Here is a 12876-nt window from a genome sequence, read left to right on the forward strand (position 1 = left end):
CAGGAGAGGATCCTGAGGTCCTACCCTAGCCAGTGAACTATTGACAATGGCTGCTCGGGAAGGAAATGTAATTTTTCTTGGGGAGTGAGGCTACTGGTAGGTTGTCCATGTTTCTGTGAATGGCCCTATATCCATGTGTATATGGGAAGTGTTAATTGGTTATAAAGAAAAAGATATGGAGTGGGGCGGGGGACATGTTAGTTAGAGGGGTCTGGTGGGAATTGGAGGAAGGAAATAATTGCATTGTATACATACATGCAATTTTCAAAGAATAAAAAGAATATTACTTGTAATTTTCCCAAAACTATTATTTGAAAATGAAGATGAAATCAAGGTGTTTACAGATACCTTGCATTAAAATATATTATTAACAGACATGCAAGAGATATGTATGAACATTTTGAGGTCCAAGACTAGAAACCCAGGGAGTAATTTAAATATACAGGAAAAAAACAGCACCAGTAAAGGCAGTCTAGTAGATTTTTTTTTTATGCAAACTGCATGAGGCTTTATTGTTGTTTAACGAGCTAACCCCATGTTAGCTTGGGCCTTCCATCCATCCACCATGGCGGATGGCTAGAAAAGACAACTCGAAGTGTCTGCATAGAGATCTTATAGGACAGCATAAGGGGAGTGTCTAGGGGTAAGCACAGGCTCAGGATTGGTGTGCCTCCAGGCTTGGAGGGTTTGCCCAGTGTTGATTGGTCAACTGGTTGTTATGGCCCATAGGCCCTCCCAGGATGGTTGCTATGCTCTGTGCATCATTGCTGTGCGCTTGTCCATGAAGCACACCCAGAGCTGTAAAGCATGGCACCACCAGCTAACTTCTGATTGAAGATACTACAACATGTTTCTTTCCTTGACTTATAAAAGAATCTATATCATTCTTTTGTTGGGAGTGAAAATAAAGCTGTGTTATAGTAATGGGCTATTAGTGCTATCTCAGATCTATAGGAACAAGTGGAGAGAGCCATACATCTTACATAGCAAGTTAATATGTCGTATTGATTTTTGACTTACCAGTGTGTATGTGTAGCAATATAAAAATGGGAGTGTGTAAAGGAGCAGTATAGGGATGTGTTTTATTTCATTCAGAATACTTAGTGTAATTATGATGTACATTCTCTTAAGTTATAGTATATACTGGAAGTCCTAGAATAAAACTAAGAAAGTAACTCTAGACATATATTTAAAACACCATTAAAGGGATAAAGTGCTATGCTAGACAATGTCTATGAAATAGTAAATAATTCTATAAAAGGAAATTAACTTTTTAAAAGAACGCATATAGAAAAAAATCAAAGTCTAAATGTTTCCTCAACAATATTAGTAACTATTAATTCAACAATCAAATCCAAAGGTAGAGATTGCCAATTGGTTTGAAATATCAAGGTCCAACTGTATGTCTTCTGTGAGAGATGCTACCTAGATGTGTTAAAAGGTTAGGAAACTGTTCCATGTGAATATCAACCATGGAAGTTTGAGTGGCTATCCTAAAACCAGACAATATATTTTACAACAATAACCAGTAGTGATTTCATAATCTGAACATTATGTCAGCTAACTGAACACTCTACCCCAAGCTGATAGATTCCATCCTTATGCACATGGAACATTGTTCTGCACAGGGCATGTGGTAGGACATAAAACAAACCTCAGTAAATTGAAAACATACAAAGAATGTTCTGTGACCACAATAAGAATGAAATTAGACTAAAGTTACACAGAGAAACCCTGTCTCGAAAGACAAAAAAAAAAAAGAAAGAAAGAAAGAAAGAAAGAAAAGCAAAGAAAAGAAAAAAGAAAAAAAAGGATGAAACTAGAAATCAACATTATGGAGAAACTTGGAGAATTCTGAAATATATTGAAATTAAGCAATGTACTTTATAGGCCAAAGAGGAAATGGCAAGAAAGAGAATTTAGAAAATACTCCAAGAATAATGAAAATGATCAAATTCAGCAAGACTTCTTGGTTTAGGAGACTTCATAATTTTGAATGCCTGTATTTTTTAAATTTGGAATGAATAAACTTCCATCTTTAGAAATTATATACTACAAAATAAGCAATCATAAATGAATTAACAAATATTAGAGCAGAAGTTAATGAAACAGAACAGAAACTTACTTAACAAAACCATGAGTTTTTCTAACTTCATGATTTACCATTTACTATATCATGAGTGTACTTATAGAACAACCATATGCTTAAATGAACCAGAGACAATAAAAATAGTGCATGTTTTCTGTGATGATTTATTATGATTTAATAAAGATTTCCTGAAATATCAGAATGCAAATCCAGCCACACTACTTAACTATAGAGTTGGGTGGTGATGTCACACACCTTTAATCCTAGGACTCAGGAGATAAAGGCAGATGAATATCTGTGAATTCAAGGCCACCCAGAGCTACATTAGAGTGAATCAGTCTAAAAGAGTAACAAAGCTTACTCCTTTAATCCTATCCCTAGAGAGGTATATAAAAGACAAGAGCCCAGTGTCTGAGGCTGCATTCTGAGATATAGTCTCCAGCCACATTGAGTAGAGGCAGCAATCTGAGGCTTGATGGAGAGCTTGTGAAGACAGGATCACCCCTTTCAGTCTGAGGTAAAGGTAAGAACTAGTGGCTGGCTGCTTTTCTTTTCTGATCTTCAGCTTAAAGCTTGAACCCCAATATCAGTCCCTTGATCTTTTGTGTGTGTGTTTTACAGTTCTCACATGTGGAATTTAAATGAATGGCAAAGAATGAAACTAGTTGCCAGAGTCAGGAGTGATGGGAAGAAATGAGACAGTGTCGATCAGAAGACACTGATGCAAGAAGAAATATCCAATATGAGTAGATTTATAACAAATGGAGATTGAGTAATGGAAACTGCCCACTAAAAAAACAAGGCCTAGACAACTTCATCAATGAGTTCCACCAAACATTTAAAGAAGCACTAATTAGTACCAACACTTTAAAAACTTTTCCAAAACTACAAAAGAAAGAACTCTTCACAATCCATTCTGCTATTCTGATACACAACCAAAGAAAACACACGGAATAGTGTCTCTCATAAGTGCAGAAATTTACCCAAAAAATACTATCAGATGAGCCTGCGAGTAAAATACATGACAGAAACAACAGCTGAGAAGTTTGTTTTGGTTCTCAGTTGCAGTGGATTTCAGTCCATTGTGCCAGCAAGAGTATGTGGCTGTTCACATCGTAGCAGAACAGAACTCCAGGTCTGCACCAGTGGCCAGGCTAAAACCTTCAAAGGATGGCTCCAGGTTCCACAGTCTCCCAAAATAGCATCACCAGCCAGGTAATAAGCAATTAAAACAGGAGGCTTTGGGGAAAATGGCAAATTCAAATCAAAGCAGAATCCTGTAACATTTCAGAAAGATTGTACAACATGCCTAGTGGTGTTTATCTCAGATCAGCAAAGTAATCTAGCATCTAAAAATCATTGTAAAAAATGACGTTAATAAAATAAATGACCGAATTCATTCATATGGTCACTTCAATAAATTCAGAAAAAGTATTTAATAAATATAGCACCCTTTCATGAATACAGTGCTTAGTAAACTAAGCATTGAAGAATTTTTTCTTAAGCTGATAAGGATCATAAGACATACTTAAAAAAATTAAGATTTGTTCTTATTATGAGTATGTATATGTCACATACATGGGTGCTTACAGAAGCCGGAAGAGGATTTGGGATCCCCTGGAGCTAGAGTGGCAGGCAGTTGTGAGCCGCCTGATGTGAGTGCTGAAAAGTGACCTCTGGAAGAGCAACAAGTGCTTTTAACTGCTAGGCCATCCTTCCAGCCCCTGGATTTTATTTATTTATTAGTATTGAGTGTGCGTGCATGATGAGGGCAGAGGCAGTGCATAAGGGTGGCAGAGGACAACTTCCACATTTACATAAATTCTAGGGATTATACTCAGGTTACCAGGCCTGCATGACAAGAACCTTTACCTGCTGAACCAGCTCCAGCATTCCATCCTCCTTGGTGGTGAAAAGCTAAACTCTGAGCTCCTAAATCGGGAGTGGAATGAGACTGTTTATTTATTTGTCTACTTAACCATTTCTATTAAATATTTCCCTGACGGTTCTAGGTACAGCATTTAGGGAATGAAAACAAAGTTGAGGACCCTAATTTCCCAGTTGCAAAACTTACTCCCAAAATATGGTATTCATGTACAGCTAGAAATACAGAAATTACTGTAATAGAATATGGAGTCCAAAATTAAACCCTCACGTTAATTGCAAATTGATTGCTGACAAAAATTGTCATGATCATTCCACAAGAAAAAAAAGTACTCTTCAACAAAGTGTCAAAATACTGCATATCTTCTGCAAAAGAATGAAGGTAGAGTCAACCTAATGGATGAAATTTCATCAGCAGGCTAGATCCGAAAACTAAAATGTAAATGCCAAAACCACAAACTCTTAGAAGAAAATGTGAGTAAATATTCATGACTTTGACTTAAACAATGGTTTTGTGGATGTGACACCAGCAGTAAAATATACCCAAAAGAAAAATGGTGACCAAAATTAATTTTGTGGGTTCATGGATGTAGTCTGTGTGTGTTTGGGTGGGAGAGTGCACATATGTGTACAGGTACATGTGCTAACTAGAAGATAACTTCAAGTGTTGTTCTGAAGATGGCATATATCTTTTTAGTGTGGAACAAAGTCTCTTGTTGGCCTGGATCTTAATAAGTAGGCTAGTCTGACTGGCCAGTGAACCCCATGGACATTTTTGTCCCCACCTCCAAGACTTAGGATTGCAAGCAGGAACCACCAACTGTGGCTTTTTAAAAATATGGCTTGAACTCAGGTCATCATGTTTACAAAGTAAACATCTTATTGGCTGAGTTGTCTCCCCAGCCTCACAAATTCACTTTTGTGCTTTAGATGATACTGTTAAGAATGTAAAATGGCAGACCTAGAAATGGGAAAATATGTAACTCATATGTACTATACAAGACTGTGTATAAAATATATACATAATGTGTAAAAAGCATAACTCTAGAAAGCCACATGTCCTGGTTAGTTTTTTGTCAGTTTGACATAAGAAAGAGTTCCTGGGAAGAGGAACCTCAATTGTGAATATGTTTCCATCAGATTGCCAGGAGGCAAATCTGGAGGGCATTTTCTTGATTAATGATTGATGTAGGAGGGCCCAGCCAACTATGTTAGCCAGGTTTCTGCCTTGAGTTCCTCCTGTGATGGACAAAGCAATCGAAAGCAAACCAGGGTTTCACCCAATAAAAATAGGAGGAAGAACTGAATAGAAAATTTCCAAAGAAGATATGTAAATAGCAAGTAAGCACATGAAAAGATGTTGAGCATTATTAACCATTATGGAAATGCAAATCAAAACAATAGTGAGTTGCCACTCCATGCTCACTAGGATGGCTATAATCAAAAAGCAGATAATGAGAATATTGGCAAAAATGTGGACAAATTGGAACATTTATACACTGCTGGTGGTAACAGAGAAGTGCAATTGCTTTGTTAAACAATCTCAAAAAATTAAATGGAGTTATGTTACAATCCTACATGTGATTATTCAATAATAGAAAAAGAATGGATCACAACTATACAACGCAGCACTGATTAACCTTGTAAACACGCTAAATCAAAGAAACTAATCACCATTGAAATGCAGCTTTCTAGTAGGTCAGGTTCCCATCACTCTTGGGAGTCAGCTTCCAAGGTCACCCAGGTCCCTGCTTTGCCCAGCCTAGCTGGCAGAGCTGCATGCTACCATCCTTTTTGATTCTTTTATTTAATGCCACAGTTTAAATCAAAGACATTTTCCCTTTTTGTTATATTTCAGCTGTCTGTTCTCCAGCTGTGCCAAGCTGCAACCACGGCCACTGTCATCTGGCAGGGCCACTTGTCGCTCAGGGTCTCTGTGACTGAGGGTAGTTTGGGCTGTTGGGTTTCTTTATGGGTTTTGCTAATGGAAAGCTTTAAAGGTATCAATTATTTTGAAAAAATTGAGGAATGTGTAATTTTTTCCCTTAATACTTTGGTCTGTCAACTTGTGGTACATAGATGACAATTCTGTGATCTTTTCTAATGTATGTGCAAGTTATATATACTTCTTAATTGAGTCAAAATGTTCATAAAGAATGTGAAAGGGGCTGGGCATTGGTGGTGCATGCCTTTAATCCCAGCACTCGGGAGGCAGAGGCAGGCAGGTCTCTGTGAGTTCGAGGTCAGCCTGGTCTCCAGAGCGAGTGCCAGGATAGGCTCCAAAGCTACACAGAGAAACCCTGTCTCAAAAAACAAAAACAAAACAAAAAAAAGAATGTGAAAGGGGCATACTTGTATGGCTCTTGGCCCTTCATCCAGGCCTGGGTGGTGCATGCATGACTTTTCTACTGAGTAGTGTCTTTCCATTTGGATTTAGCTCTGGCTAACCCTTGGCTCACTCCACCATTCATCACCATGACTATTCTCATCTTGGAATGGAGAAAATTCCTTATCCCCTCCCCCCAGCTGCTGAAAGCACCACCAGTAACAGCCCATTGTGTACTGCTGATGGAATGCTGGTGTTGGAAGAAGGGAAGTAAGAAAGAAGGAAGGAGAAACCAGCCACAAAAGCCCACATGCTGTATTCTTCTGTAATTCTATAATATGCAGATCTATGGATTTTTTAATTATCTTTTTATTTAAGCAATCTTATTTTACATACCAATCCCAGTTCCCTCTCCCTTCCATCCTCCCAGGCCCCCCACCATCTCTCCATCCCACCCCCATCCACTCCTCAGAGAGGGTGGGGCCTCCCATGGGGATCATCAAAGTTTGTCACATCATTTGGGGCAGGACCTAGACCCTCCCCTATGTATTAGGCTGAGAGAGTATCCCTCCATAGGGAATGGGTTCCAAAGGTCATTCATGCACTAGGGATAAATACTGGTTCCACTGCTAGCAGCCCCATAGACTGCCCAAGCCTGCTCCAAAAAGCCAGTTCATGCACTAGGAATAAATCCTGGTCCCACTGCCAGCAGCCCCATAGACTGCCCAAGCCCCCCAACTGATACCCACATTCAGGGGGCCTAGTTCGGTCTTATGCAGGTTCCCCAGCTGTCAGTCTGGAGTCTGTGAGCTCCCACTTGCTCAGGTCAGGTGTTTCTGTTTCCCAAACATGGTGTAAACCCATGGGATTTTAAGATCACTAGTGCTTTCCTCCGGCTGGGATTGGGTTAGAGTGTGTGATGGAGGATGGAGAGATAACTGCTAGTGTATATGATGCCTTACTGGCAATAGCCCATGTTATATGTTGTTCATGATACAAAATATGTTTTGTGCATATCATGACACTAATATGTTGCTTGTATTTCTTTTATAAGTCATGCCATTGACATAAGAAATCAAAGTTCCCAAATAGGTTTTTCTCCTCATTCTAATCATAGGAGTCTCTAGATACTACATCATGAGGTTTGTTTACAATGCTTAAAATTATCATATGATTGGGTATGGTGGTGGTATGACAGGGCAAGACAGTGCAGAGGTTCCTCCATCTTGTATTCTTGCTGAGGCTGTTTCCAGGTTTAACTAGAATCTGATCTCCTTACTGAAGAATCCCATGGAGTATTACCCAACTCTATTCTAGGTATCAAAGGTCAGGATGTTCTAGCTAACTTATCTTAGCCTTTTTGAAAACTGCCTGTTTCTGCTGAACCCCCTCCAGTTACTTGTTAATCTTAGCTGTCTGTTTGGGCAGAACTCCCTCCAGCTAACCTCCAGCTAACCACTTTATCTTAGCTTCTGTTACACTTCTTACTTCAAACTGCTTGCTCTGCAAAGTGTCCCCTGAAGCTGCCATGTGTGATGCCTAGACAAGGTCTCTGCCCATGGGCCATATGTAGGTCTGCGAACACTTGGGTATGATCCCAGTGGAACAAAGACATGGTGTCTGAGTGGTCACCTCTGGTGAGATCCTTGTAACAGTGTATGCCTGTGATCCCAGCATTCAGGGAGGTAAGACAGGACCATAACTAGTATGAAGATATCCTGGCTACATAATAAGACCCTGTCTCAAAAAAATAGAATCAGCGTGTAATAGCACATGCTTTATTTACAGATTGTTGGAGGTTAAGACAAGAGAATTGTGAATTCAAGTCCAGTTTGGGCAACACAGTTTGGGCAACACAGACAGTTTGTGTCTAGCCTGAGTCACATAACAAAATCCTGTCTCAAAACAACAAGAAAAAAATAGTGTAAGATGATGAGGGGTATATGGGAGGGTTTGGACAGAGAAAAGGGAAGAGGGAAATTTATTATTATAATTTCAAAGCTAAAAGAATAGAAAAATCTCCAGAGGTTTTTTTTTTTTTTTAAATCATACCTTTTTTTATACTAGTCATGAAAAATGAAGAACAAAGTCAAGTTGTTTGTAAAGGAGAGCTACTGCATAAATTAGAAACAAATTCTATGCATAGAATGCAGTTGTAAAGTATGTAGTATTTTCATAGTTGTGTAGAATATCACAGGAGGAAGAAATCTAAGGTAGCTTAGTCAAGGGCTCAAGTACTTTTTCCAGAAAGGAGCAGCTAATACTGGAACTTTACTGGCCAGCTGGGTTTTTTCACAACTACTTGATTCTGCCTTTATAGTGTAAATGGAGTTGTATAGGTGGAGTTTTTCCGTTGCTATATCCATCAGCTTTGTTCCACCAGCTGCTTTCCAAATAACCACTCAGACTTATCATTAATTGTAAATGTTTGGCTCAGGCTTATTACTAACTAGCCCTTGTAATTTAAATTAACCCATTTCTATTCATCTATTGCTGCCCCGAGGCTCATGGCTTTACCTCTCCTGCATATCCTGCTTCCTTTCAATCTGGCTGGTGACTCCTCAGCGCCACCCTCCTTCTTCCCAGAATTCTCACTGCCATGAAAATCCTGCCTAGCTATTGGCCAATCAACTTTTTATTAACAATGAGAGCAATACATATTTAGATTGTACAAAAATAGTTACACAGCATAACAATACAGAAATGATTGGAAGTTACTGTATTCCAATAAAACTTTATTTACAAAGCATTTACAAATCCCCTTCCCCCTTCCCTTTTTATGAAGCTAGAGAAAACAGAAGAGAAGTGTACTTCAGCCCAGGTCACAAAGGAAATTGAGAGTGTAAGCTCTCTTGGAATCCCTTGGCAGAGGGCTGTTATAAATGGAGCAAGCCTGGCCCCTGCTTCATATATCAAGGTGGAATCTGCTTACTTCAACAAAGGCTTCCATCACTGTCATCCACCATGATGTGTCACGTATACATCCTCCTCAGTACTGAGGCAATGCAAGCACTGTGCCCTTGAACATCCCAAACTGTGAGCTAAATAAACCTCATGTTTTTGTAGCGGTTGCTATCTTAAGTATTTCATTCTAGTAATGGAAAACTGACTAATTCAGAACATTTAATGAGAAAACATTTTGTGTTTTCCATAATAAAAGTAGCTTGTCCCTGCTTTCCTGATGTATCTTGTCAAAGCTATTATACTAAAATATACTCATTGCTGTCACACTCAGTTTTTGACCCTTTAAAATAGGGCTAAGTAAGTTATTTCCAAATACTGCTTAATTGACATCAAGTTAATACAGCCTAGGTACTGTTTACATGTTACAAATGAATCTATTGTCATTAAATGCTACTAATGGACAATACTGAATATCATTGTTGTGAATATATAAGAAGCCCAATTGCCTCCTTCTTTTTCTCTAATCAGATTTAATATCAAAAGGTACTCTACTGGTCTTTATCTAATGCTTTTCTTCTCAGAACATAATCTGATCTCTTGCTTATAGAAATATATGATGCCATGTTTATCTTCCTTAATATAGCTTATATATTTTCTAACCATATGTGTTTCCTTTTAATGCAGTATCTCAAACATTTATACAACAATAATGATCACAAAAGCAGTTATCAGACGATTTCATGGTACTTAAGAATCATGAGGGATACATGAAATCCATAAATAATCATTAAGTCTCATTCACCCATCAGAGTCATTAACACAAGAAAACTACTACCCCTTGCTTCCTTGTTTTTATTTTGTTTTGTTTGTTTGTTTGGTTGTTGTTGTTGGTGGTGGTGGTGATGGTGGTTGTTTTGCCCATTGATAGAACTGGCCAGCAAAATGACTAAAGGTCTAAAATATAGAGGAAAAAGTTGAGGCATTATCAACCTGAGAATGGAACTTTTATTTCTGAAATAATTAGCATTGCCTAAGTGAAACCTTACTTGAACAAGTTGGTTTCCCAGCAGACATCCCCACCTCATAAATCTCTGCTAGTAAGGTGTACTTAAGAAGGTACACTTTGTTCCAAATATAGAATTGTTATGTTGAGCACTAAAAGAAAAATGTAAATAGCTTTCTAGATTTATTGATGAATGTCCTTTTCAAAAAGTCATATTTTGTTGCAGAATTTTGGTTTTCCTATGGTCCTGCTATTTCTTGTGGTCTGAGTTTAGGAAAAAGTACAATTGAAAAGTATAAAAGCATGTTCAAGTGAAGCATTTCTATTAATTTCAAATGGTCATACACAAAAGTCTCAGAGGTCTTATATTGCTCTTTTTATTTTAAGATGACTTAAAATGCATTAGTTTCTCATGTGGCAAACTCTACTACCATCTTCTCCTTGAGCTTGTCATCAATGACTGACACTTTCAGAGGTGATGCTTCATTGGCCAGGAATTTGCCATAATCTGTACTATGCAGGTGCAGGTTCAAGCCCTTGAGTGTCTAGTGCTGCCTCAGGTTGAGGTAGTCCACTTGGCTGAGTACCCTGGCCTTCAGGGCACACACTAATCCCTTCAAGTAGCCATTGTCCATGTCACAATGAAGTGCTTGGGAAAACAACTTGACTTTGGTGGGGACAGCGGTCCTGGACTTCATTACTTATAGCTACATGATTGACAATGTGATCCTGCTCATCACAGGCAAATTGCACCAGCGTTCAATTGCAGAACTTGTGCCCAAGTGCCACCCACTAGGCAACTTTGAGCAGATGGAGGCATGAACATCACACAGACACCTGCAGAGCTCTACAGTGCCATTCTGGTGGATATTCACTGGCAGCCTTCTTCCAGGACTGCATCTCAAAGCAGGACCTTGATGAGATGAACATAAAGATAATCCAAAATACTATTTACAAGACCTATCTGGAGTCCTTCTACAAATTCTGCACTTTGTTGGGTGGGACCAGAGCTGATGCCATGTGTCTTGTCTTAGAGTTTGAAGCAGACTGCCACACTTCATCATCATTATCAACTCTTTTGGCACAGAGCTTTTTAAGGAGGACCATCTCAACCTCTTTCCATATGGTGGCCAACTCTACCCTGAGAGCTTGCCTCAGCTAGCTCGGGCTGATGACTGTGAAAAGGTCAGGAATTACTACCCAGAATATAAACTGCTTTTTGAGGGGGCAGGTAGTAACAAGACCCTGGGGAACTGAATCTTTGAGCATGGGGTGAAGCTGAACAAGTTGGCCTGCCTGAACCAGTTCCATTTTGGTGTTTTTTATGCCTTTGTGAAGCTTAAGGAACAGGAATGTCACAACATTGTGTGGCTTGCTCAGCACCATTGTGCCAAGACAGACAGCTATATTCCAGTCTTCGAGCATTCTAAACTAAGGTTCCCAAGTACACTGTGTCTTTGTGTGCTGTGGTGGAGCCCATGGCTGACATGGTGAGGCAGAGAACATTGTTCTGGGGTTATCCATCTTCCATGACCTACTCTGGGACTAATCTTAGACCTAAAACAGGGATTATGAACCTCTCCCCTGATGAAGAATTGTCAAAGATCCCTTCCAGAGCAAAGAGTCCCCTAGCCCTATTTACAGCCACTTACATGTTTAAGAAACGTGTCACTTTCATGTCTCTCCATAACCTGAGAGTCCCTGGGTCATTGTAAGCCTCCTTTCCCCTCTGTGGGTCATCCTCAGAGCCATGGCCCATGGAAAGAATAGAGAGTGTGTGTCCTTGAAGTATGGGGGAAGTAGCTTTGTAGCCAGCTCCCTCAGCTCTGCTCCTTGGTGACAATAAAATTGCCCTCTTTAAAAGGCCAAAAATAAACAAACCAAAAAAGAAATACATTAATTTAATCTATAGCTCAGAATGCAACTTGTTTGTGTGGTCTCTGCATTTCTCTTTAATTTTAATTTAATGTTTGAAATTGTAATTAGCAGTCTAAGAAGTGATGGTTAACATTTGACTCTTAAAAATATTTGTGCAAATTAAGTGTGGTACTAATTTTATTGACTAGATACAACATGAATATGGTAGAGATTTCCAATAAAATTGTTCCTGATTAACTATGAACTGTTTTCATACTCTAGTAATTGGAGCTTATGTGAAGGACTTTTCAGTAATATCTCTCACTCAGTAAATATCATGGAGGAAAAATTGTAAAGATAAACACAAGAAATGTCTGTGGCTACCAAGAAGCTGAAGACACAGGTCTTGGTACTACACACACTTTGGCTTTGGATTTCTAGCCTGCAGAATTTTGACAGACTAGAGGTCCAGAGTGATTAAGTAAGAAGCCCAGAGCCAGCCAACTCACACTAAGTATATGCAGGATCTGTTGAATTTCAAATGCCTAATGGACCTTGAGTTTTGTAGGAGTCACAGAATGGTTTTCAGTTCCTTAATTCAGACTACCTAGCCAAAGAATCCAGGTAGAGTGAGAAACCTTGGCCTAATGCATCATGATTTCTAAAGGTGTGATGGGGATGAGAAGAAACCACTTGAGGATTCAGTATTTTCAGATGGCACCAAACCACAAAGATAATTAGGTTACATAATTACTAGGATATGAGCCCATCAGTTGGAATGGGTGATCTAATATGTTCTCTTGGGTTTTATTT

At 39.0% G+C, this 12876-nt stretch overlaps 1 pseudogene; it reads left to right on the forward strand.

Moving 5' to 3' along the window:
- Positions 1–3089: 3089 nt before the first annotated feature.
- LOC100767009 lies at positions 3090–12226 on the forward strand (annotated as a pseudogene).
- Positions 12227–12876: the final 650 nt, after the last annotated feature.

The sequence above is a fragment of the Cricetulus griseus genome, chromosome X, assembly GCF_003668045.3.
Source record: "Cricetulus griseus strain 17A/GY chromosome X, alternate assembly CriGri-PICRH-1.0, whole genome shotgun sequence".
Lineage (NCBI taxonomy): Eukaryota > Metazoa > Chordata > Mammalia > Rodentia > Cricetidae > Cricetulus > Cricetulus griseus.